The sequence below is a fragment of the Pimephales promelas genome, chromosome 9, assembly GCF_988280905.1.
Source record: "Pimephales promelas chromosome 9, fPimPro1.hap1.1, whole genome shotgun sequence".
In the NCBI taxonomy this organism is placed as follows: Eukaryota; Metazoa; Chordata; class Actinopteri; order Cypriniformes; family Leuciscidae; genus Pimephales; species Pimephales promelas.
Genome location: NC_142777.1, coordinates 23,268,175 through 23,295,857, shown reverse-complemented (window position 1 = coordinate 23,295,857; position 27,683 = coordinate 23,268,175). Strand labels below are relative to the sequence as shown.

At 37.8% G+C, this 27,683-nt stretch overlaps 1 protein-coding gene across 2 annotated transcripts in view; it reads left to right on the top strand.

Moving 5' to 3' along the window:
* Positions 1–6,893: 6,893 nt before the first annotated feature.
* xpnpep2 (X-prolyl aminopeptidase (aminopeptidase P) 2, membrane-bound) overlaps positions 6,894–27,683 on the top strand; it is a 46,305-nt gene continuing 25,515 nt past the window's right edge. Inside the window, exons 1-4 of one of the 2 annotated variants that reach the window (XM_089134893.1) lie at positions 6,894–7,071; positions 12,797–12,928; positions 21,440–21,680; positions 23,812–23,959. The gene's annotated coding sequence lies outside the window, so the exon portion shown is untranslated. Of the gene's footprint in view, positions 7,072–12,781; positions 12,929–21,439; positions 21,681–23,811; positions 23,960–27,683 lie in introns of those variants that run through there. The other variant, XM_089134894.1, reaches the window with a different exon arrangement.

Genomic DNA, 27,683 nt, shown 5'->3' with positions numbered 1-27,683 from the left:
ATACATCTCAGGGATCCTTTATAGCCGCGTGCTTAGTGGACTTTTGTGTTCTCTGGTGATACATGCCAACTTTTCTCATGGTCCTTTGGACTTCTAATGGTGCTGTTGTTCTTATGCACTCCTTCCAGAGCCTTAGCAGTGTGTTTTTTCATCTCTGCTTTCTCTCCTGTCTCTATCATGTAAAAAAAAACGGATCTAAAAGAAGAGATACGCTGTTCATCCAGATCCGGAGTTCATTTATTGTAGCAGTAAGATGAAAAGAAGTCAAAACAAATTGAGAGATCGCAGAGAAAGCCATAGCAGAGTGCGTTCCCTTTTCCTCCCTGATGATATTCTGCTTATCAGATTTTCGATCAGTTCACACCGTCGCACGCAGTTTAGAAACGGACGGCTTGGTTTGAATGGATGCTGGTTGTAGGTTCTCGAAGTTGGAAAGTAGAGTGTCAGCCTGGCTGTGGATCAGAGTCTGTGGGACTGATGCAAGCCTAGAGATAAGAGACTGTTTTCAGGAAGAGCGGGAGCGCCACGCGGGCATTTGGTGTTCCTGAACGGGACTTTGAAGTCGGACAATGCCCACTCCTCCACAATCTCTAATGATCTCCATCTTTATGAATGATCTGCAAATGACCAAGCAATCCTTCCTTCTCCTGTTTACAGTTTCCACTGCCAGGCTAATCTTAAATCCCATTAATGTTAAATAGCCGATATTGCAGGTGTTATATGCGTCGTCTTTAGTCTGGATTGTGTCTTAAAATGTGAGGTTACAGTCAAGGGACACAAAAAATAGCAACAGTTGTTAAACGACAAAGGAAAGTGCTAATTATGCTAAAAAGAGTGTTACAGCATGTTGAAGATTTTCTGATAATTTTCATGTCCTCATTAGTGGCCTGCATCATTAACATCAGTTAAACGTCTGCCGTTATCTCCTCTGTGTATTGCAGCGGCAGTCTGCCAGCACAAGGGACTTTTGCAGGAAAATTACAGTCATTTTCATGAAGAGGTCATTATTTGCTCCGATGCAATCAGGCCAAGGTGAACAAAAGACAAGGAGAGGAGTCAATAAATAAATGGATGTATCAAGTGCAGTTACATTTTACCCTACATTCGCCATGGCCACGCTGATGGATTGCTCTTTCACTCACTGCCCTCAAAGTCATTGTCAGAAGCTTGGTCTATTTTTTTTTGTCTGGAGGTTACGCGCTGTTTTAGAAATGAAGGGAAGAATGTGAGGTGTGGAAATGTGGTGGATGCCGCCTTTTAGCTTTGAGTGAATAGGAAATAAGAAGCCTCCATTAAAGCTATGGTGGAGTGGCAGTGTTTTGAACCCCGTCTTTGTTTCTTATATCTGTGAAATTCGCCTTTGATGCGCTGACACCTTCCCTGTTATGAATTCTCTTTGCTCTGTCTGTGAAGAATAGCATCACTATTCACACTTCACCGTGTAAAGTTGCCTTAGTGCTCAGAGCCATAAATATCATTTATTTTGTGTCACGCATAAAGTCAAAAGCAATAGTTCTTGAGGTGCTTTTACCCCAGCTGTGTATTGTTATCAGCTGGAATGGGCAAAAAAAGGCTAATGACCCGTACTACTTAATGACCAGCTCAGAGGCCGCCAAATCCATATCATAAATCGTTCCTGTGGGTCGTGCCTTGGTTTCCACCTGTAAGGGGGAGTGCAAGTTCAGGTCATTTTTCAACATGTGATCAGGGACTCATTAGCAGGGGTTTTGTTCTGCTCTCATAGTGATGGAGAATGTATGATATTAAATCTTTTTCCTATTGTACAGGGTTCTAATTAGCTAGGTCATTCAGGAACCTTAAGTGGTGGATTTTATTTAACGAAACATGGAAATTTGAAATAATCTTAATTTTAATGTATTCCTGGTGTCCCGTTCCCATGTTTAGCTAACTCATATGGAATTTTGAAATAGTTTGAGTTGTATTTGTGAACTTTTTGTCATATATAAGGGACAAAGATAAAGGTTAAAATAAAAGGAGCAAAGGGGTTTCGAAAGAAATCTTGAAAAGGAACAGGATCTAGCGGTGGATGTGTTGTCCTTTGTGTGTATGGCATGTTGGCAGCACTTGATAAATGGACCGTTCTGCAGGAATCCATTCACCCTTCACAGTGCCACTGACCCTTCTCTGTTACGTAGCAACTAGACCTTCAGTGGAGGAATCGGTATAGTCCGCATAGCTCAAACCTAGAGGAATATGTTTAAATCTCTTGTCTTTTGACATGCATTTGTGTGTGTGTATATATCCACCAAACTTTTAATTGTATTCTTTTTTCTCAGGTTCAGGCTGAATTCATGCAATAGTCTGAAGAATTGTTCTTGTTTTGTTTTTGAGTGATACCTGTGATTCGAAGGGGGAGAAATAATGGCTTGCTTCACATCCTGCAAATTTTTCAATTTCACACAAGTCAGCACACAACTCAAGACTACTGACCAGCATTTCAAAATAGTATGGGGAAATCTTTCATCTGTCGTGTGCTAAGACACTTTTTGTTATCTGTGATTTTCTATCTTGAGTACTTTTCACAGCTGTTACTTCAGGCTCCTAAAGGATCGAATATGAAACATTTTTAGGATGTGCACTCATAAAAAACTGCATGAAATTGCTTTTCACATACATTTAACCTTATATATATATATATATATATATATATATATATGTGTGTAATTTATTTAATGATGGCAAAGATTAATTTTCAGCAGCTATTACTCCAGTCTTCAGTGTCGCAATATATTAAAATGTAATTTATTTATTGATGGCGAAGATTAATTTTCAGCAGCTATTACTCAGTCTTCAGTAATATGCTAATTTGATGCTCAAGAGACATTTATTTATTTATTTATTATCAGCAATCAAGGGTGTAGGTTTGTTTTTTACATTGGTGGGTACATAAAATCAGACACCATTATTTATAGATATAGATATTGTAGCCAACACTCATTGACATAAAAAACTCTCTTTATGAGTTATATGTTAAATAGACAATAATTACACAATTATGATTATGTAAACCATTACAGTTTACGTGATTAAGTATGTAATGCTATAAGTTAAAGGTAACTAATGAGGATGAGAAGGCAGTTTAGAGGGGAATGGCTTAATTATGTCACTGCACATTTAAATATAAAATGAATTGGATACCGATGATGATTCTGAAAGGGATCAGTTTTGATCAACTTAATGCATCCTTGCTAAGTAAAAGTTTTAAATTCTTTTAAACTGACACAAACTTATTAACTCTGATGTATAAACTCTGGAATCAAGAAATAGTTAATGTATTGTATTTCCCCAACCAAGAAGTGATTTCAGATGTGAAGAATGTTACTAAATTTTTATAAAAGATTTTGGAATTAAATTTACATTTCCTCTACAATAAAATGCACTAATTAAATAAGACATTTATTAAGACATTAAATATTTAATTTTGACCTTGAGGGCAGTATTTTTTTAGTAAAGTTTGGGACACCATTTTAATGAGGTCACATTAAACATGATTATACATTTCGGACCAAAACTATGAATTCAGGCCCCCACACCCACTGAGCCCTTTGTACTGTGATTTTTAGTACTGATGTAAGGGAACGCCCAAAATCCTTCAGATTAATGACAGACACATGGACACTCGTATGCAAGGGTGTGACCCAACTGAATATGTTAATATTTCTTATGCAATGTGTGTGTGAACATTTTCTGTTGGTGTTCATGCTGATAATCTCCCTGCATTGAATTTCAGACATAAAGGTCATGTCTCATTTCGCCTCAGGCCAAGATTACCCGTTCTCCTCTGATTCAGCACATTGCAGAAGTGGCACTCCGCTATGGGTTCACCGGATCATAACACACAGTTTGTCCACTCGTAGTCTGCAAATGAACTTCGGTGTTCGGTTTAGTTTGGATCAATGAGCTGTTCCTAACTGTCTCAGCCCAAATGCAGTAGAAGATTTGAGCTCAGGGACAGAAAATCAGGCAAGTTTAAGTAAGGGATGTGCACTGGATGAATCATTACGGCAGTCAGCCATGAGCTGATTGATTATATGTCCTTAAGCTTTTCTGAGGCATTGTGGACCTGGACACTAACCCTACTGACAGCCAGACCTGGCCCAGAAGCATCTGAGCGAGGGAAGCATGACGTTACATAGCACACAACACTATCCAGTACAGGACAGTAGTGAGTGCTGAGTGGCTCAAAAATAGGAGCACATTCCCAACTCGGATCATCACATTAAGAGCTGCCAAAACAGTCTGAGCCAATGGCAGGCACTATCAGAGTATCATCATCTTAGCCTGGCAATGAGTGGCAAATATGTCATATAAAGCTTCTCAGTGATTAGACAAGTGTTTTTTTTTTTTCTCACCTATTGGAGTTTGGGTTCCTGAATTATGCTGGATGATGACACTATTGTCTTCTATTGGGCTGCGTTATTGCTGAATTGTATTTGTTTCATAATTGATTTTTTTTTTTCAGCCAACACTGTTATTAAACTAAATTGAATTAACATTGGACTGACACTATTGTTTTATGTAGAACTGATTAATTGCTAAAGCTAAAAATGAGCTTGTTTTGTAATTGATAAACTTTACACAGTTATTGAATTAAACTGAATCAACATTGAGCTGACTTGAGGTTAGTTACTTACACTATTGGCTTGACGGCAGCATTTGAATTAGTCATATATTTATTCAAGTTTACATCATTGATTCTGTTATTTCCTGTTTATTACTGTAAAGCTGTTCGAAAAGTGCTCTATAAATAAAGGTAACTTGACTTGACATCACAATGTGAGGTCCATGGTTTTCTGGGTCTGGTAAGGAAGAATTTGGCTGGCTTTCACAAAAAAACATCCCTGAACTCTAGTGAACACCTCTGGGATGAATTGGACCACTGACTCTGAGCCAGGCCTCATCACCCAATATCACTGGTTGTCACTGATGGTCATGGGTCTGAATGTGAGTAAATCCCTCAAGCCATTGTCAACTCTAGTGAAAAACAGTCCCAAGATAGTGAGCTATTATAGGAGCAAAGGGATCCTTGATGAGTGCTTCAGGTACCCTTCAGTGGAAGGTCACAGGGTGATTTTTATTTTGTCGTACATGAGAATGTCTTGTTTGTTTTAGATGTCAAGAATGGACTTGGAAACTTTCAGCTGACGTTGATTAGAGATGGCACAAATATATGAAATATCTTGACAAGAGACTCCCAGTATTGCTAACAGTTGGTAAATTGAATTAGAGAGAATCCATTTATAGGTGATGATAAATTATTTACATGTATCAGCACATCTACTGTATCTTTTGCACCTCATATATTACCATCACATAACGGGATAAATAAACCTACATATAATTTCAAACTGTAAATTATAAGGTTTATGAATATTTATATTTTTCCCTCTTCACCTGAACCTCTTATGATTTTTTTTTTCCTTTCCATGAACACTTTGAAGAAAAAGTCTAATTTCAGACTGGTTCTTTTTACTTACTTCATTTAGAAAAAGATTAATTATGTTTTTCTCCATTGTGCAGATGAACTGAGTGACAGAATATTCCAAGAGTTATAGCTGAGGATCATCGCCGCCATCACTCATGAGAAACAGGCCGGTTTAAATCTGTTGTGTTGTAAGACTTAATATATGTGTTTGTGCATAGACAGAGTCTGTGCTATTCATTTTTTGCACATAATTGTATAAAACATATTTTAAGAAAATTCATGATTCACATTCAATGATGTGACATAATATATGAATGGCAACTTAAAGGGATAGTCCACCCAACAAATATTCTCTCATCATTTACTCACCCCTCACATTGTTGTAAATCTGACTTAATTTCTTCTGCGGAACCCAATATATATATATATATATATATATATATAACTTTTTTTCAAGAATGTTGGGAAGCAAACAACATTGGAACCCATTGACTTCCATTAAATAAAATATTTCTCAAAATATCTTTATGTTCCACAGATGAAAGTCGTGGAGGTTTGGAATAACATGAGTGTGAGTAAATGATGACAGCAGTTTCATAATTGGTTGAACTATCCCTTTAATTTTGACGAGCAATCATTTGTGAACCTTTGGCGGCCAAGCGAAACAAACAGGCAAAAAAGCACTATATCCAGAATAGCTGTTTTGAGAGCAATGTTCCTGAGATAGTAAATTAGATCCCATATGCAAGTGCTTAGGGGTAGAAAAGGATAGAAAAATAGTGTTGGCCATCTGTGTGCTATTTAGATTGATCCCAGCAGCCATGGCTGTTTAATTCAAAAACTGTCAGGGAGTGTCATTAGGTGCGGCCATTTTCAGGCTTCAGATTTCATTAGCCACAGGAAGGCCCACATTACCCTCAGGATTAATGTCAAGCCTCCTGATACAGCTCTGGAGCTGTGGAGTGCTTAGAGGAACATCCCTGACCTTTTTGCGTAAATACACTGTGATTCATTAAAGATTATAGACCACGGGAAAACTCTTAAACAGTTGAAGAGTTATACACATTTTGGCCTGTAAAGTTATCCTTGCTGCTCTGGGAAAAGTAAATTGGTTCCTGAAGCCTAAGTTTTATTTATTTATTTTTAAAAAATGTCCAATGTTGAGTGAACCACAATGTTCTTCAAAATATCTTCTGTTGTCTTTCACAGATGAAAAAAAAGTCATACATGTTTTGGATGACATGGGGTAAGTAAATGTTTGGGTGAATTATCCCTTTAAAAAAAAAATCCAAAACATCCTGCTTTTTTTTTTTTGTTGTTGTTGTTTGCTCCTTCAAAATTGCATCATGAGTTAAAACCGCAACAGTCTAGGTGATAGTGTCTTTGGCCTTCCTTCCTTCCTTTTTTTCTCCTAAAGCCTCTTTCTTGCAGTTATCAGAAGGAAGGAGCAGTTGCTATGTCAAGGCCAAAGCCAACAGCGAGCATGATAACTCAGGGAGGATGAGAGGAGTCATCACTTTTCCTGTTTTAATTAGTCACATCAGCTCCTCAAATGGCAATCGTGTCATCTGCTTCCTTCCAGGCGTTGATTATAAACTGAGGACTGCGTCATACAGACCACACTGGTAAGATATGCTGTTTTTAAGGCGAAATACAGTTTTTTTTGTTCCAAGTGAAAGATATTTCACAGAACCCAGAACATGATAAATTCAGAAGTGCAATATTCTGACAGCTGCAATAATGGAATACAATTTTCACACGCGGCCCAATTGAGACATAATCAAGCCCTTGCTCGCTAACACAGGCTCAACATGTTGATGTTTCTAGAAGCTTGCTGAATTATAAACCTGCTTCCACTCATGGGGTTTTGATTTTTTACCTGATTCAGGAGGTTTTTAAATGTGCACGATCATGGAGTCATTTATCACACGCTCACTGTGCGCCGCTCACAGTCCCAGAACACAGTTCCAGGTGCACTGGTGCTGCACACAAATCAGGGAATGGTCACAACCAAATGCGATTCAGAGCAGTCTGGATGTCATAAAGAATATGCATCATACCCCCCATTTTAAGGTCAAATATACTCAATGTCTGAAAAGATCTGTTTTGCCTTCTGCTCGCTCTGTAGTTGTGTGCATTAACCTCACCTAGGATCTGAAAACTGCCAAGAGTATGTCCAATATATATGTCTAGAATGCTTTCTAAAAAGGGAGAAGTGTGAATTTGAACTGTGAATTTTCCCCTTTTTTAGTAATTTAAAACTTCAGAAGAACTCAAGTCAAAGCTGAAGAGAACTTAAGAGATCTGTCTATGTTCAGGTTCACTCTCAAATGTGAGTGCATGTAGTGTACAAATTGTGTAAGAGGTCTTGTGCAAACCAATTTCTTCAGTGTAGCGTATCACATACCGATTTGTACTGTTAGTCTCAATTTCTCTTAACAATCCCAGTTCCTTAAAGGGTTAGTTCACACACAAAAAAATAATTATCCCATAATTTACTCTCCCTCAAGCCTTCAGGTGTTTATGACTTACTTTCAGCCAAACACAATTGGAGTTATATTAAAAATATACTGGCTCTTCTAAGCTTTAAAATGGGAGTGGACAGTAACTGAGATTTTGAAGCCCAAAAAGCGCATCCATTCATCATAAAAATAATCCAATCAGATCCAGGGGGTTATTTGTGTTTGGTTGAAAGAAATATCATATACACCTTGAATGGCCTGTGCGTGAGAAAATTATGGGATATTTTTGTGTGAACTAGGCCTTTAACAGTTGCAATAATGATTATTTTAAAGCTTGTGTAAGGAAAAGGAGGAAAAGGAAATAAAAAATAAATATGCATATAAAAATAATGAGCAAATTTCTTTTCTTTTTTTTCTTTTTTTTAAGCAACTGAAGAAAACATAGTTTCTTATACTACTAAACATTGTCATATAAACAGCCAGTGCTGATTTAAGACTCATGAAATGTATGAAAGCAAGGCTGTCGGGGACAGATTTGCCGTGTTTTCAATGTAAAATATATAAAAGCTATATGAAGCTTATAATTTTCCTCAGCTCATGTTGTCTAGAGTTTTTTTGTCTGCTGAAATGTCTTGCAAGTGTTTTGTCAGCAGAACAATCCAAAAACACATTAAATAACAGTAAAACCCACTGAAGAGATGTCTATCCCTCACAGCCTCTCTTTCATTCCCCTTAAAAATCTAAGATGGCACTGCTGTGAATAAGGTCAAGTGACCTTTAATTATATAGCATTTTTTTTACAATACAGATTGTTTCAAAGCAGCTTTACAGAGATAACAGGAAAATAGTGCAAGTTTGTTTCTAGAAGAAAATACCGTCACAGCTTGGTCAGTGATGGTTCATTTTTGATGTAAACATTTTATTATTTTAGTTTATTTAAGGCCTATTTGCTGTGTCCAAAATCACATACTATATAGTATGTCCTAAATTTAGTTTGAAACCTCCGACCATAAAAAAATGATGTTCTATAATATATAGTATGATGAATGTCTGTAGTATCAGACAACATAGCTACATCGGCTATGTTGTCATGTGACCTATGGTGTCAGTCGTGTTGCTTCACTGTCATTCACAAATCCTCTCCTGTGGCCTCATGGGAGAGTAAAGTCTCCAGTGGATGCACACTTCAGAATCTTGGTGGTAGTAGTAGATCATCCTACGAAAGTAGGTAGTTTTCATCTACTGTTTTATGAATACTATGATTTCTGACATATACTCATCTCATGTTTTCTAGTTTTTGCCTAGTATATATTGTGGAAGCAGGCATATTCAGATACAAGCATTCAATCAGGAATTGGGCAACACTAGTTATGCTGGACATTTGACCAGCATAGTCCTCCATTTAGGAACCGGTTCTTATTAAGAAAGGTAAATTTAATTTAATTCTCGCTATAAAAATAGTTTCACAGAAAGAAATGAATAGTACTTATAGTAATAGTACTATTTTCATGTGATGAATACTCCAGTCAAGTCGTCTCATGCATATTAAGATCATATCACCAGCCACCAGCATAATACAACTCATCCACCTTCTCTGAATTCAAACACTGACTTTTATTAATCTGAGTGATGTTCTGTGAGCATCTCTGCTCCTGAATGAATTATCCACATGCTCCTTGAATCCTGTATTGGTATTATCAGTTTGTCATAGGTCACGCTTCCTGGTGCTATTTTGAGATGCTGTCAACAAGTGTTGTTCTACATCCTGTGGTGGAAAAAGTCTGATGATGACTATAGTTAATGCTGAGCAGCTTATTGAGTTTCCCCCAGGAAACCTCCCCCGTGAATCACTAAAAGCTGTGCTGAAGGCAGTCACTGTGGAGACTTCAATTACTGGCGTGTCCCAGTCGGCTGATTTCTAACTGTGGCCAGCAAATTAGAAAAAGGTGGAGGGAGGCAGAGAGAGAGCAAGAAAAACGTAAAAATCATTTGGAGAAGGATGGTTTAAAATTTGGAAACAGAGGAACGACAGGATACTAAAGGGGACCAGTCGCAAGAGTTTCTCCAAGTGAAACGTTTCTGGTTAGAAGTGGAGAGGTAACCTTTTGTTCACATTGTTGGCTATAGGCCAGACGTCTGCACCATAGGATTCATTTCATAATCCTGCGTATGACTGATTTATGACTCACATTATCAACTGTTGACTAAACGTCCCCAACTGAGTCTTTTTCCTATGTAGAGACAGGTCTGTGAAAATGCACACAATAATGTCCTACATATTTTCTAATTTAGGGCAGCACACTTCATCATCGGTGTGCAATTGTGTGGTTTTTAAAGATGATTAGGGAGGGTTCATTGTGGCAGTAGGTTATTATATCTTCACAGCAAAACTTTGCATGCACCAATGTGGCCAGAATGGGCTTGTTCACAGATATGTAGACATGTAGAAGCTCATGTGTTCAATTCTAACTGTAAAGAAGAAAAAAGTATTTACAAGGACTATTTACTACTGTTCAGTACTGTTCACATTAAGATTTCATTGTTTTTTTTTTGTTTGTTTTTAAGTTATAATATATATATATATATATATATATATATATATATATATATATATATATATATATATATGTATATGTATATATACAGTATATATATATATATAAAGTAGCATAACTGATTTAAACAGTAATAATAATACGAAATTGTCCTTGTGTAGAAAACCAGCATATAATTTCTGAATGATCATATGACACTGAAGACTGTTATCAAAGAGTAATCACGGTAATATATATATATATATATATATATATATATATATATAAGTTTGCAAGAGTTTCACCTTTTATTAGTTTTAAATTAAGCCGAAAACCTGTACTCCAAATCAAATAGTTTTCCATAATCTGGTTTATCTCTTTCAAATTTGTTCAAAATTCAATGTTTTATCCTTTTGTGATTATATTTGGACTCATCCACTTTACATATAGGCATTTAAGGCTGACTAGTTTGAGAATACCACTTATTTTAATGCAGTCTCAACTAAAACAGCACATCTAGCTATTTATAGTCAACGTGTCATAGCTATTCAGGATACAGTTTTTCTATTTTTAACACTTCCACAGTTTTTAATTTTCCCCAGTGCCCATGCTGAGACATGAGAGCACTATTTACCTCTAGATGACTATAGGCCAGAATATGTGGTGTTTCTTTTTCAATGTCCTCTTACAACACACAAGAATCCTAGCTGACTTAATCCTAGCAGATTGGTTTTTACTGCATCTTTCACTGTCAGTTGTGGAAACTTGAAGGCGGCGGCTACACATGGCTGATTCTGTGAACCCACAGCACTCCTCCGTCTGGATGGATGGGAGGATTTGGGGTAAAATGCTGTAGTGACTAGCAGTGGCATGTTAGCCCATTGATGGCCAGCAGTTACTTACCTACACTAGGAGAATGCGAGATTCTTACAGTACAAGGATTCAGGACTTCCAACACTATCTCACGACCAATTCGTACAAATTTGACGCATGATTAAAAAGTGTCTAATTCGTACGACCTCACTCGTACTAATTCGTACGATTTGTGTAAACCCACGTGATGGTTAGGTTTAGGGGCGGGGTAAGGGGTAGGTCATTCGTACGAATTCATACGAATTGGCCAATTCGTAAAATATGTACTATTTAGCAAAATCGTATTAATTCGTACGAGTGAGCTCGTATGAATTGTTACGAATTAGCCACTTTTTAATCATTCGTCGAATTCGTACGACTTGGTCGTGAGATCGGGTTGGGACTTCCGGCCTCTTTGAAGCACTTGTCAGTCTAAACCCCACAATCAGATTGCTGCAGAGACGCACATCTGGTGCAGATGTAGCAGTCTCTCTCTCACTGGATCGGGGAGAGCTGGATGTCTGCCAAGCAGTGAATGTGCTTCCTGGTGTCTGTGGCCAGTAGAGAGAGTGAAAACACACAGGTACTAGAACTTGAGCCAAAAGCCATCAGCACCCCAACTGCAAGAGGCCAGGCCTCAGTGATGTGGGTGATCACTTCAAACAGAATCTAAAGAATGTTTAAAACACATGGCATTCAATCACAGGCGTTTGTGACCAGGTGCAGAGAGGTGTGCAATATTACAACCCAATGCCAAAACACTGATTAAACCTATGGAACATGTCAAAGATCATAAGCATAATGTATAAGACAGATTTGCAAATCAAAGTCAACTGAGGTCAAGCTCATGTCACCTTTGAAATGTTGTTCCTCACTGAGTTACATTGCCGTGCAGTGAGGTATTTCTTTAAGGTCACTCAGGTGTAGAGTAATGCAATATAGGCCTGGTTTCACAAACAGGTCTTAGATTGAGCCAGGATTAGGCCTTAGTTTACTTAGGGCATTTAAGTAGCTTTTATAAAGTGCCTTAGAAAAAACATTACTGTGCATATTGAGACAAAACAAGGGCACTGATATATATTTTAAGATGAGTTATAACCACGCAAATATGCATTTTAGTCTGGGACTAGCCCCCCGGGGGAATCTAATTAAATATTTCATGTTATGTATAAATGTGTCACTGTTATTTACTGTCGTTATGGCTTTTATATACATACATATCCAAATCAAACTCTACATTTTACATATTTATCAAACTCTATATTTAAAACAGCAACAAAAAAAGTATCTAGAATTAATATATTGAATTTTACTACTTGATTTATTTTTTTCAATGGGTTAAAACTCAAAAATAAATAAATAAATAAATAAATATACAAGATAAATTAAAAAATGTTTCCTTGTACACTTTGATTCATGTAATTCTTTCGCTGACCTTCTCTTTTCTCCTTCCTCCAAAACAGCCTGAAGATATGTGATATTTTGTCCTTTTACCCTGGCAGACATCACAGAGAAGACAGATGTGATGACTGTTTCAGAAGATCAGAGAGTGAGAAGCCCAAAACGCTGCTCCACAAGCTCCAAAGCTCAACGGGGATCTCCTCATATGTCTACATGAAAAACCAAACTGGCTGGTGAGCGTTGGTCTTTGTGATTCAGTCTATTAGATTCTGAGATGCCCCATGCCTGCAAAAGATCAAATAATTTCCTCCCGACCAGATTAGACATGTCAGCAGGGGGTATGAAACATGCTTATATTAAAATGCCTTCATCCTCTCAGACAACCCTCTATGAATGGAAGAACACACTGACTCTTAAAAGATTAACCAGTGGCAAAATATCTCAGAAGAAACTAATAAAGAATTTGCTTGCTGGAGAATTTTCTTCCTTTTAGGAAAAATTCTGTTTGTATGCTATTTTAGGCCACTTCTAGTACTGAACTTGATGCATTGAAGAACAGATCTTCTTAGATGTTGTGTTGTATTAGTTCGAGAGAGGATTACTGCTTAAATCTGTTTGAGTATGTGCCCCGTTTAATCTAGCTGGGAAGAGCAAATGAGTCCTGACCATTGGTCCGTCTTAGATGGCTAATTGCCTAAATCTGATTGGTGTGAACATGCTGCGTGCCATTCATCTGAAACGGCCTCGTCCTGGCCTTAAAGGTGAGGCCCGGTTCAACTTCAACCTTCATTCACTTAACACGTTTCGTGTAGCTATCCAGATACAAACCAAAGCCTTGTTGAAACATCACAGCATATGTTGGATAATGAGACTCAGCTGTCCCGTCGGTTTCTCTGACATACCCTTCTTAATCTCATGATGGCTCTGAGGATAATGGGGTTATTTCGCTAGAGATACAGACAGACAGATAGCAGGCACTGTCGCAGGCTAACACTAGCCAGCAAAGTTAATGCTCGGGGCGGGTTCCTCCGCATTTGCCTGCCATCTGTCGCTCAGGCAGAAGTCCAGCAGTACGACAGGGCGTCCACCTGGGAATGTGGTTGCATGCACCATCATTCTCTATAGATTCTCACCACTGCCCCCTAGTTGGAGCAGGGATGTGCAAATCTACATACTCTGTACATTACAGAGTTTTTCAAAGCAGCTTCACTATAATAAACAAGAAAATAACGGTGGTAATGTTGCAACATTTATGTTTAGCTGTAAAGCAGCTTCTGTAGAGAAGGCAATCGTGTCATTATTTAGCTCAAGTTGGTTCAGAAGTGCCTTAAAATTTTGGAATAGGGATACAATGTTCGCCATGCACAGGGATTTCACAGCAATGGTGGAACGCTGGTTTGTTTTGTTGTGGTTGGTACAAATCTTTGGTTTTGTTGTGTTTGATGTCAGAAAAAAAGGAACTGCCCTTAATGTACTACTGTGGTTTTGACATAAAAACTTTATTTGAAAATATCCCCAGGATGTAGCCTGCCATGTAAAAATGTTCTGTAATCACTTTTAATCAAAATTACTCATTATATCATTCCAAACCTGTATGACTTTCTTCTGCCGAAACACAAATGATAAATGTTGGGAACCAGACAGTTTTGGTGAACATTGACTTTCATTAGATGAACAGAAGCATTGACACATTTCTCAAAATTTGTCCTTAATTACTATGTACTTACATAAAACAACAAATGCAATGTAGTTATTGTGTTAATGTTGTATTGGAAAACACACAGCGTTTTAGTTGTATAGGTTTAAGGGTGGAATGAGGGCTGAGGGAAGGGTCAACAAGTAATTATAGATGTAATGACAGAGATTAATTAGAGCTGTAGGTATTTTTAAAAGTTCTAAGTACATTGTAAAAACATGTATGTACACAATTATTGCATTGTATCAAATTATTAATTTAATTGTCAGTACATAGTATTTAAAGGCACCTAATATAAAGTGGGACCCAAAATATTATAGTTAATGTTCCACAGAAGAAAAAAAAGTCAGGTTTGGACCAACATGAGGGTGAGTAAATTATAACAGATTTTCCATATTGGGGTTATTATTCTGGTTACTGGTTGGACTACTCTGGTTTCTTCAGAAACTTCTTTAAAAATGTCAAAAACATAGCATGAAAATTTGGGAGTTTGGATCTCTTATTTTTTGGAAATAGTGAAGATGTGTGATGGGCAATGTCATATTTGCTAGATCTGCTCTTAATTTCCTGTCAGCATGCCTTTCTCTCTGATGATTGGACACAGGATTGCTTGGCTATGTAGAACTCTGCTGTTGTCAGTTCCTCAGGAGTGTGTATATAATATTAGCACATAACTTGCAAACATCAGAAAAATATTATGAGAGTCAATGGGGTCCCTTAACGCAGCCTCAATACAAGCTCACCAAAGTTTCTCTTGGATCTGTAGAGATGAGGGGGGGAGGAGTTGTCATAAATCACTTTGTCAGGCACAGGGTCTTTAGCCTGAGGTCTCCCCTCAGCCATGCACCATCACTTTGTATGTTGCTGTTTTCCTTCAGGAGACTGCTAGTGTGTTCCGGAAAGCATTTCATGTTCCATACAGATGATCTTGCGTGGGAAGCTGACTATCAAAAACCTTCCATGAACTGGGTGGCTATGTCTTCATGACTGAGCATGTGTTAGCGTATTAGACCTGCCTCACAGGTTTAGATGCTGTATGTAGTTGACGATTTAGTTGACATCACTTTACAGCAGCAGCCATGATGTAAGTGTGAGCATGCATATTTGAGATTACTCTTAAGTCAGCATCTCTCTGATGGGTTCTTTGATTTGGATCATGTGCTGTTGGAGAGATCTACATTGCAATATCTTTTGAATAGGACTGTAAATTGATTAAACAGTTTATCTGTAATTTAATTAATTACTTAAAATGCCTATTCATTCAAATGAATTATGTCTTTTTGTTTTTCAGTGTTTTTTTTCCATAAGCACTTTATTTAAAACATTGTTAAAGGATAAAATATTTGGCCATTGACCCTGCTCCAATGGTAGAAATTTCTCAAAATGTATGTTGAGGGGGCATGTTTAATTGATCATGGAAAAATTACAATCACAGTATAATAATTATTTTGTGTGTTTTTAAAAAAATATTTGAAAATACCTTTTTAAAATAGCACTATTAATTAAAAAAAAAAACATTGATAAAAACGTTTTATATTATAAATGATAATACATTTTTGTTTAGATTTATTTAAGATAATTTGCTAAATGTAAATTTTAGAAATTATAATTTATTTATTTTTGATTTTCTAAAGTAGATCATTTGTGATTTCTTTTAATTAGTTTACTTGTATTACATTTTGTAAATATTAAAATATAAATTATAATTTTTTTATGAATAAGTGAGTATTTATTCATGTTTAACATGTTAAATTGACAGCCTTACTTTTGGAAATGATTAATATACATGCCACTTTTTGCAAATGTCTGTCTCAGTCTGACCAAGGGCCAGACTTTTTAGGTGAGAAATTGCAGCTGGTCACAAGTCTAGGGCTCCTGGATCATTTTCTCTACATACATTTTTCAAGCAAGTTGGTGTTGAATGACAGGCAAACTTTCTGCCCCTTTCCAGTCAGGGTTCAATGCGGATGTCTGGTTAATGAGGTTGACTTCAAGGATTATAATCAGAGGGGGGATATTACTGACCATATGTGTCAGCGCAGATGAGCGAACCTCCCAGGCTCGAGGTGTCAAAAGGATATTTTTTTGTTTCCTCTCAGTTCTTATTTACCATAGACCTATACAGATCTGCGTCACTGGCCCCAGGGGTGACTTAAACAGCCTAACGTCTATGACAGATAAATTATGCTAAACAGATTATTCATGTTTGCAAGACCTACGAGGCACAGCATGGTCCTTCTGGAGAACCAGATCATCATATCTTTGCTTTCAGCATCCATGGCAAGGCCAGAAAATTTATTGTAATAGGTTCATAAAGGGCATAACTCAACTAACAAATCTAAGGTACATCTCTCCACTGGGATGATTAAAGGAATAATTTACTCAAAAATGTAATTTCAAACCCATATAACTTTAATAGTTTATGGGTGAACTGTTCCTTTAAATTGCCATTTTTGTGCTCAGATTACATTTGTCTGTGGGTATGTTCACCTATTACACTTTGAACGAAACATTTGATGAGAAAACCAGAGAGAAACAGAAATGTGAAAAGTAAAAAATAAAAAGGCGCCCTCAGAAGCGCACTGTGACATATGGAAGCTATCACAGGGCTATGCTCCCATCTGTGACCACAGCCGTGGCTCGCTGGCACCCAAAAGCCACTGCGCAGGATGGGAGTAATCCATGGAAGAGGATCCTTGGGATTGTGATGGGACTCAAAGTTCCCTGGAGACAGAGATTTAACCAGGAAGAGGTAGATGGATTATACTGGCGTTGGGTGAAGTGCAGATGTTCAGAGCTATTTACAGAAAACAGGTGCCCAGGCACTGAGAAAGGTTCAGCAAGGTCTTGCTTTTTGTTTGTCATGAATACTCCTCTCATGATGTTAGTGCCAAATCTTGTGTTTGGAAATGTTGCAACACATTGGCGCTGTATGTGTACAGTGCAATTTAATTGACTGTCTGTAAAAAAAAAAAAAAAGTCCCATATAAATTTCAGCCCTTAAGTTTAAGTGAGCGACTCGTCCTAAAGGCAAGAGTTAAAACCACGCAAATATGAACAGAATCCATGTAATTTAAGATTCCCATGACTAAAACTTTGTGGAGTGCTTTATTCCTGCAGGTTTAATCATGGTCTAACATTGCATTTAACCTCTTTACCAGGGTTTCCGCTGGGCATTAAAAACATTAAAAGTCCTTAAAGTGATACTTCACCTCTGGAAAGATGAATGTATATTAATAAACACTCACCTAAAGGATTATTAGGAACACCATACTAATACTGTTTTTGACCCCTTTCGCCTTCAGAACTGCCTTAATTCTATGTGGCATTGACTAAATAAGATGCTGAAAGAATTCTTTAGAAATGTTGGCCCATATTGATAGGATAGCATCTTGCAGTTGATGGAGATTTGTGGGATGCACATCCAGGGCACAAAGCTCCCGTTCCACCACATCCCAAAGATGCTCCATTGGGTTGAGATCTGGTGTCTGTGGAGGCCATTTTAGTACAGTGAACTTATTGTTGTGTTCGAGAAACTAATTTGAACTGATTCGAGCTTTGTGACGTGGTGCATTATCCTGCTAGAAATAGCCATCAGAGGAGGAGTACATGGTGGCCATAAAGAGATGGACATGGTCAGTGCTAAGGTAGGCCGTGGCATTACGTGGCTGTGGCACATTTGCCCAATTGGCACTTTGGAGCCTAAAGTGTGCCAAGAAAACGCCCCCCATTACACTACCACCAGCGTGCACAGTGGTAACAAGGCATGATGGATCGATGTTCTCATTCTGTTTACGCCAAATTCTGACTCTACCATCTGAATGTCTCAACAGAAATCGAGAATCATCAGACCAGGCAACATTTTTCCAGTCTTCAACTGTCCAATTTTTGTGAGCTCTTGCAAATAGCCTCTTTTTCCTATTTGTAGTGGTACCCGGTGGGGTCTTCTGCTGCTGTAGCCCATCCGCCTCAAGGTTGTGCGTGTTGTGGCTTCACAAATGCTTTGCTGCATACCTCGGTTGTAACGGGTTATTTCAGTCAAAGTTGCTCTTCTATCAGTTTGAATCAGTCGGCCCATTCTCCTCTGACCTCTAGCAACAACAAGGCATTTTCGCTCACATGAATGCCGTATACTGGATGTTTTTCCCTTTTCGCACCATTCTTTGTAAACCCTAGAAATGGTTGTGCTTGAAAATCCCAGTAACTGAGCAGATTGTGAAATACTGAGACTGGCCCGTCTGGCACCAACAACCATGCCACGCTCAAAATTGCTTAAACCCCTTTTCTTTCACATTCTGGGATTCAGTTTGGAGTTCAGAAGATTGTCTTGACCAGGACCACACCCCTAATTGCATTGAAGCAACTGCCATGTGATTGGTTGATTACATAATTGCATTCATGAGAAATTGAACAGGTGTTCCTAATAATCCTTTAGGCGAATGTACGTTGCTAGTAGTCGAGCCTGCCACTTATCAGCCAATCAAAAAAAGAAAAAAAAAGAAAGGGGCTACACATTCACCAATTAGAAAATGGCACTATTGTATCTGGGTAAGATTCAAGATAAGTCATGATATCCTGTTTGACACAAACAATGACAACTTGACTGCTGTTAGAGAACGTTTCTTAGATAATTAGCATCAGTTTTTTAGGCGTGTCTGTAACTTAACCAACAGTTTTACAACCTGTTCACTGTCAAGACCTGCTCAGAACAAGTAGTTTAGGGCAGGCCTATTCATATTTTCGTTATCACACGAGGACTGACATACTGTCACATCATAAACATCTCTCTCTCCAAGTAGGCTTAAAAAATATATAAGTGCTAAATAAATTAAAGTGTATTGCATAGTCGATGTTATAGGTCACTTTTAAAATCATGTCATATTTTATAATTATATCCGAGCCATGGATGCATTAATCATTGATGTCAGGTAAAAAGCAATTATGGATCCTCTCATTCGCCCTGAGAGCAAAGCCCCCTAAAAAGGCCAGGTTAGAGGATGTCGACCTAGGGAAGGTGGCGAAAAGTGTAGGCCCATTAGAGGAGGAGACGGTGCAGGTAGAAGGGGAAGAGAATAAATACTTTGTATTTGGTTGAATTGTCAGTGCCATGTGTCAAATCTTCTCTTGCAAGTTTGAGCAATTATTAATAACAACAAAAACACTAATAATAATATTACTAATGAAACACCACCATTCCTGTGATCCATCCTATTTGCCGCGAGATGTTCAAAAAATGGTGGGGACACAATTGAAATGTTCTACCTGCAAATTACACCTGTGTTTCAGAAAAAAAAAAAAAAATATATATATATATATATATATATATATATATATATATATACAGTATATATATATATATATATATATACTGTATATACACTCTTAAAGCCACTTAAAGCCCAACCACAGAACCACAGAAACCTAAAATTCTCGGGACAGCAGCCTTTGTCCAAATTTCAATCTTAACCGTTCTATTTCATCAGAAACGATCTTAAAACAGGGCTTAAAAATACCGAACCCACCCTTTAAATTTAATTTGAAGATACCTGCTGAAACCCTGTTTACCATATTTTGTTCTTTTGTTGTTAAGAAATGAAAAATGACTAGCGACAGGGAACATCTTGTTTGACGCAACATAAGTTTGAGAATTCCATGCACAGTTTCTAAATGCTCTTGAAGGCACCGGTTAAGTGCTTGGTTCATGTGCGTTTTTTCTCTACTTGTCTGGTGCTCCGTGAGTCATTGGGATGTCGAATGCCCCCGTCTCAACCTCTTTTCCTGCCCTGTTACTCACTGGACCACTTCAAGTTTTCTCGGAGTGAAAAATTTATTGCAGGTTGGTAAATTTTTTATGGCTCCATTTCAGTGGACCTTTGATGGCGTGCTGCGTTCTGTATCAACCCGGCGGCAACCAGCCCTTAGCATTCTCACAAGCAGTCCCGTGAGGCCGTCTGACGCACACGCACCGAGTGAGCGCTGTCCTGTCTGATAAATACCTGCGGACCAGACCTCTGTGATTTACTGCATGTCTAGAGTTAACCTACTCTGGAACCAATGGCCCTACCAGACAAGAGGAAGTTTGTCGTTCTAAACACACCATACACTAATGATCTGTAAAGGAGAAAGTATTCTGTTCTGTTTTGGGCGCCCTTTTGGATGACCTCCTGTCTCTGTCTCTGTCCATGATGTAGGGGACTATTTATTTCAAACTATTATCTCAATAGATATCTCAAACTATTTATAATTTTTGTCTACTAAACATTAAGTTATTTTAGAATCTACGACTCGTTCCTAAACTGCGCATTTTCGAAATGAATAGATTTCGGTTACAAATAAATGCTGTTGCTTTGAACTTTCTTTTTATCAAAACCTGGAAAAAAAGAAATTAAGCAGCACAAATGTTTTCAATATTGTTGATAATAAGAAATGTTTATTTGTGTGTGTATACTGGTATTTCTATCATGTCTTGTAGCCTACAAGTATAGAAATACCAGTAAAGTTTGACCTTGTGGAAGATTTCTTTGGTCCCTGTGAGGAAACAATCGTGTAAATCATACAGAATTGTCTTTGAAAAATCTAAAATAGAAATGTTTCTGTGATTGGTTAACAGTTAAAAAAAATTGTGTCTTTGGAATGTCCCCATAAAACATGGATACCTAATGTGTGTGTGTGTTTGACCTAAACTCGTAGACCTCCCCTAAGGCTAGACTGCATGGGCCCCTGTGTTAACACCTCTCTGGGCTGGACACACCTGTCATTGATTAGCATGAGTGTGTAACCAATGCGGTATGCCTTCCCTCATAAAACAATACATCCAATTTCAGCTTTGCAGTTAACTGACCCAATGTATATACTTATTTTAAACATAAGTACCACCATACCAACTTGGAGTTTTCCTCCCTGAAGCCACGCATATTCTATTGGCTGTAAAGCAGTTTGTTTTGTGTATGTGAGTGCATGTGTATGTGCTTACAGAGGCCCCACTAATGTGGCTCATATAACATGATGATGGTAAACCTTCATTTCTGCCCTATATTTGTTGTTGCAGCTCTTGTCTGAGACCATATCCCTCAACTACAGCGCTCTGCTGCATCGACAGTGCATATTAAAAAAAATGAACAGCTGCTCCTCTTGATGTATGAATGTATGCACCAGTTGCCGGCCCACAAAGTTAGATCCCCATGTCAAAACCTCAGGAAGATGCCGGTCCCACAGGAACCGGACTGACCACCGCCATCTGCACTTGACGAGCAGGCCAGCTTCTTTTCTTATCGTCAGGAAGTTGTGAGGTATTTCTGTTTGTTTGTTTTGCAAATGTATTTGTTTCCGCTAATGTAAACAATTAGGTGACATCCTATGACAGAACAAGCACTGGTCCAGCTGCAGATGACATGGTGCTCTACAGTAATGGGCTCATCAGTCAACACGGTCTGATGAAACACTGTGACAACTTGACAGAGGCTTCACCAGTGACTACGGTGACCACGTTCAAGGTTGACATTTTGGACAACAAAGTAAGCTGGTCTTTGTAGGAACAGGTCTTTTCCCATAACATGATGGTAACAATGCAGCAGACACAAATATTGCTAATTAATCTCATAGACATGGATTATTTGGGGGGAGGGGAGGGAATATACACTTTCATGATCCTTCAGAAATCCTTCTAATATACTGATTTGGTGATCAAGGTTTCCACAATTTTATTATGGCAACCATAATACGTTTTTTTCAGGATTCTTTGATCAATAGAAAGTTAAAAAATAACTTTTCATTAAAAAAAAAAAATCTTACTGACCACAAACGTTTGAACAGTAGTGTATATAATTTAAATATTTATGTTCATTTATAACTGTATTAATATTTTGAAGCCTATTATAAATTATAGAGACAACGTGTTTTGTTTATAGACATATCTCACTATCTATTGTGAATTTATCAGCATAAACCGAGCAGTTAATAAAATCCTTTCTCCCTTTACAATGCATCAAACTCCAAAATGTCAGTTCCTTTTGGACTGAGTGAAAAGTTGGCTGCCCGCTGGAGTGTTTGTTATTGTTAATCAGCACCTTCACGTCCAAAGTCCGACATTGAAACCATGCTGTTTTCCTGGAGTTTACTCTGTCTACCAGCAAAACTTTTTCAAACTTTTGGCCAAAAAAACACATAGGTGCTCCATTAATAATTCTTTTTTTGGTTAACAGTAAAAAGAACAGTGTACATGTGGTGTTTACCTCCTGTGGCATAAAGCTTTGACTTGAATGAGTTTGCTGTTTCCCACTCAGAATCAACCCATGCAATACATTTACAGAAATAATATTGTAAATCTGAAATCTTTTCTGCTGTCATCACAGCCATTTATGCATGCTGTGGGCTTATTTGTTGTGGCCCAGTGTCATATGCCTTCTGAGAAAGCATTCGTGCGGAGAAAGAACCAATTATGTGTAATTTCTGCTTTTAAGCCCATCTCCCATAATCACCATGGTGATATTTTAAATGCGATTAAACACACAGGAGTACTTCCGTGCACAAATGTTCCTTCATCTTCACAGAACTAGAACAGAGCTGTTTTGTTTTTATTTTAAATACAGCTGGACGGAGCACATCAGAATAGAGCAAAAGCATGGAGTCTTTATATACACACAACAGACAAAGACATCCATCTAGATGAGTACAGAGACACACAATTAAAACATAGCACACAGAACCCCAGATAGATCAGCCCATTCTCACTCCCAAGGCGTCACCTAGCTGACGCCTTGGGAAGCATTTGGACATGCTTCAATATCTGACGCTTTAGGCGCCCTTTAGCGTCAGTTGAATGACGCCCTAGGATCGCGTGTACCCTACCCCCACCCCACACCTAAACCTAACCGCGTCCTCTAACAGACGCTTTCCTTTAGCGTCAGTTAGAGGACGCATTAGGATCGCGTCATGTAAGTGGCGCCTAAAACGTCAAATATTGAAGCATGGTCAAAGGTGACGCCTTGGGGTGAGAATGCGTTGGATAGATCAGATATGGAACTATAAATTAAACAAAATCAATCATTTAAAATGTTCTAAAACTGCCTCTGCTTTCTGTTTTTTGTTGTGCAATAATATAATGTCTTTTTTCAGCAAATATTTAAGTGTTTAAATGTGGTTATTTTTTATTAATTGAATGATTTTATGAATACATATATATATATATATATACAGTGTATGTATATATATATATATATATATATATATATTCATAAATAAATAAATATATATATTCATAAATATAACATAAAACTTGAGTATTGAAATACTGTATATGCATATAAAAATATAAGTGTGTGTTTATACACACAGAGAGAGAAAGAGACTGTGTAAAGCAGTAGTTTATTCTGTCATGCTCACCTACATTGTTCTTTTCTATTTTTCTGTCTGTTTCTCAAGGACACCACCATAAAAGGCCTCTTAGATGAATACAGTTATCTGTTTATCTGATGCAGATGAAAAACTTCCTCTGAATGAACATACACAATATCTTGGCACACCAGTCAGGATCCAGCACAGAGGAACCTATCTTTAAAATCACAGGCATGTAAGTATGCATCCTCCTGAATTCCAGTGCCTTTGTTTTTAGATGTAAGGGAAGAACAGTAATGAGTCTTCTGTTGACTTGACATCCTTGGAAAGTCCGCCTGGACCGCACACCTGCTGTCCATCCAGACCTGTGGAATCTCTGTATGGACACAGAGGATGCAAAATCTGGAAAGTATGCCGGCGGCCGAAGACCCTTAAGGTAGCACAGCGTGCGTCGAGGAAATGGCCAGGAATGTCAATGCAACCATTCCTTCCATATCCTCCGTCGCAGCATTGTTTGAATGGCGGTGCCGTTAATCATTAATATAAACACCTGTAAACTTAATATAATTAACCGGGCCTTTTGTTGAGGGTTTTCCCCTTGTTTTGACGGGACATTCAAAGCAGGAGAAGGAGATCAAGAGGTCTTTCTCTTCCATGATAACCCGAGTGTAACAGTCATGGGTGGTTTTGGTTTATGTATTAATTCACTGCGGTCAGCAGACAGTGTGCTGTGAAGGGCAGTGTCACCGGGTGCACTGGCAGCTTGACAAGTGACAGGGGCCAGACTGAATGTCCTTGACAGTAGCATAACTCTGCCAGGAGTGCTTCAGTGGCAGCAGAATGCATAATTGGTGACACGATGAGCAAAGAGGACACTTGACAGAAGTCCTGGGCTGGAGAGAGAAAGGCTTTACGATCTCAAAGAGGTCTGATCAGCACATGGTTGAATGAAACTTGGTTTTCGGTTATTCATATACAATACATTATGTATTCATCGAAACAGTTCACAAATCATACAAACCACTGGTATGATGTGGCAGTCTATCCTTTATGGAGTCTGAATGCTTCTTGGAAGTTTAAGGCCGTGTGTCTTGTCCACCAAAGCGTTTTTAGCCAGATGAAAACGCTATACGCTCTGCTGAAGACGCCGTGCTTTGGGCGCTTGAGAGTGCTTTGGCAGCACAGTGTTTTTTCCGTTGAGACGTTTCGTTGCTATGATACAGAATATCCGCAGCAGTTGAATGTTGTGACAGTTGGTCGTTGTGGTTAGTTATTAGTCCCGCCCCTCCTCCACTGTGATTGGACGGCTAGGTAAAAAGTGACAGTGATGAGCGCTGCGTTTTATCCAAAGTTGAAAATTTTTCAACTCCCAGTGACCAGTAAAAAACGCTGGGCGCTCGGCGCTTCAGCGTGAAAAAAACGCTCAGCGCCTCGGTACGCTCATGGCGTTTAAAAAACGTGGCGCTCCCATTGAAAACAATTGAAAACATACGCCAGGTGCGTGGAAAAACGCTTTGGTGGACACACGGCCTAAGAATGACGTTATGATGACAGAATTTTTCATTTTGGTATTAACTGTCCTTCTAAACTACAATACATCCAAAATAAGAATTCAGACCTTTAGACTGAAATGGTTTTCATACAAAACAAACGGAACATATACTTACGGAATTGTTTTGTTATGAGATAAGATTTAAAAATATATTTGTAATAAAACTAAGTATTTTTTGTAATTGTTTATATTTTTAATTATCATTATTTTATTGATTTGTTTTTGAAAATAGATAATGAACCATTAATTGGGCAGCATGAAAACTCTTAATACGGTTTAAAAATCCTAGGTGGGTTTACTGCATATGTCCCATACTTCCATTTGAGTTATCTCATAGATTTGAATGATGAGGTCTGTGCAAACTTATGTCTGCAGTGTAAACTATGTTGTAAAATTGTTCTCACATATATTTTTTTGACTCTTGTCACACATTCTTTTTCTTGTGTTCTTCTTGGGAGTCTTTCTGTTCAGGCTCAAGTGTTTTATGAACTGTTACCTCACTTTTATGTTTTAAGAGCAGAGGAACACATTTTTTTTCTCATGATTCCTGTGTTAACGTTCTACATTTTATTAAGTACTATTTTCTCTGTTCATAATTTTTGTTTTGAATCTGATGTGATTATGAGAAAGGGGCTGAATGTGGCTCCCATGAGAAAGAGATGAAACATGGATAAGTTCAGTGATATTCCCAAACTCATCTTTTTGATAAAGTGCTCCATTATCCTTCATAAGTTCAGCTGCAGGAATTTCATGTCGTAAACACTGCAGAGTCATTGCAGTTAGAGTCAATGCACGGCTGAGAAAAAAAAAAGACTCAGGGACTTATGGGTTGACTTTTTTTTAGCCTAAAACGTAATTGTCCATGATATACAACCTTTGTAAACCACTTCTGTCAGTGAGTCAGTGTAAGTTAAAGAGTCTTTGCTAATCTAAGCACCAGACATCTCTCCCAGCCATTATACCTTGAAGCTTTAGCCAAAAGACCAATGGGAACTTTTAAGGTCATTTTCGCTCATCTTTTTTTTTGTTTCAGAGTTTATTTCTGTTATTAGGAAGCTCAGATTTGAAACAATCGTTATAATTCTTCTATATTGATATGTAAGCATAGTATAATAGCAATATGAGTTAAAATTGAAAAATCGACATTTCAGGTTTAAATTGCAGTCTAGATTTTTAATCTGGTCTTAGACTTGTGAATCCCACTGCTATTACCGTATATATACCGTATATACCGTATACCGTATATAAGACTTGCAATTAATTTGATATTATTAGTTTAATTGTGCTGTGCTTTTCATAACCTGTGCAATGATGAAGGACTGTGTCCAATAATGATGCCCAGTTGTGCTTCATTTCACTTATGTCATTCTTATGCTTTGCATAATGGACTGACAGGTGATCTTATGCATTTGTCATGCTGTAGTGAAATTCTGATTCACAGTCCCAACTGTTTAATGAATACAATACACTCAATTTACATAGAAACTGTCTGTCAGAATTTAAGCTAAAGTGAAGAATGCATTTGTTTAAAACCCGCTCTATATATCTTATTTTCCATACTTGCATACTTTTTTGCTCGTGGTTTTCCAAAGTCACTAGTCACTCAGCATTTTCACCGCCCACAATTTTGACATCGATACCATATAGATATTTTTAATATTATCTCATAATTTGGCCGCAGCTATTTTAGACTGCTGTCACTGTAAGACCCGACACACAGATCCAATATACAGTTATTACAATATACTGTTTATGTTCACTTAAAACATAACTTAATGTTTTTTCAAAAACCGGCATTTTGACAATATGTTCTATGTTTTTGACTGTTTAAGCACAATAAGCAGCGACAAATAACTCGATTTAGTATTGAGAGGTGGCTTTATGTGTGCGCACTTTGGGTGTGAGCACAAAATCTGCCAGAATGAGTAAAATACGCACAATCCCACGCTGAAATTCAAGCTCTGTAACAGCAACAATATTCATCCTGATCAAATGAAATTAGGCGTGTTTGTGTATCTCGCTATCGAAGAGATGAGAGAGAGAAAGTGCAGCTGGTATCGTGCATTTATTCTGTGGAAAATGACTATTGAGAGTATTTCCAATATTTCCGTACCAATTTGAATAAAAAAATGTTTATTTTTGATGTGACATTGCATTTACTTCAGATGCCAATTTAAATGACTACAATTGAAAACTGTATAATATATAAAATTCAACCTGCCAAAGTGGCTAGGATGACTGCGTTAAACACCACGGCTAAAATCCACCCTCATTTGGCCGGTTGGCAGGTGTTAATATCAAGCCCTGCTGACTATAATATGCAGTAGGCCTACATAATAAATGATCCGAAAAGCTAAATATGGTTTAAGCTGTGTGTTGATCATTGGGCTTTTTCCACACAGACTTG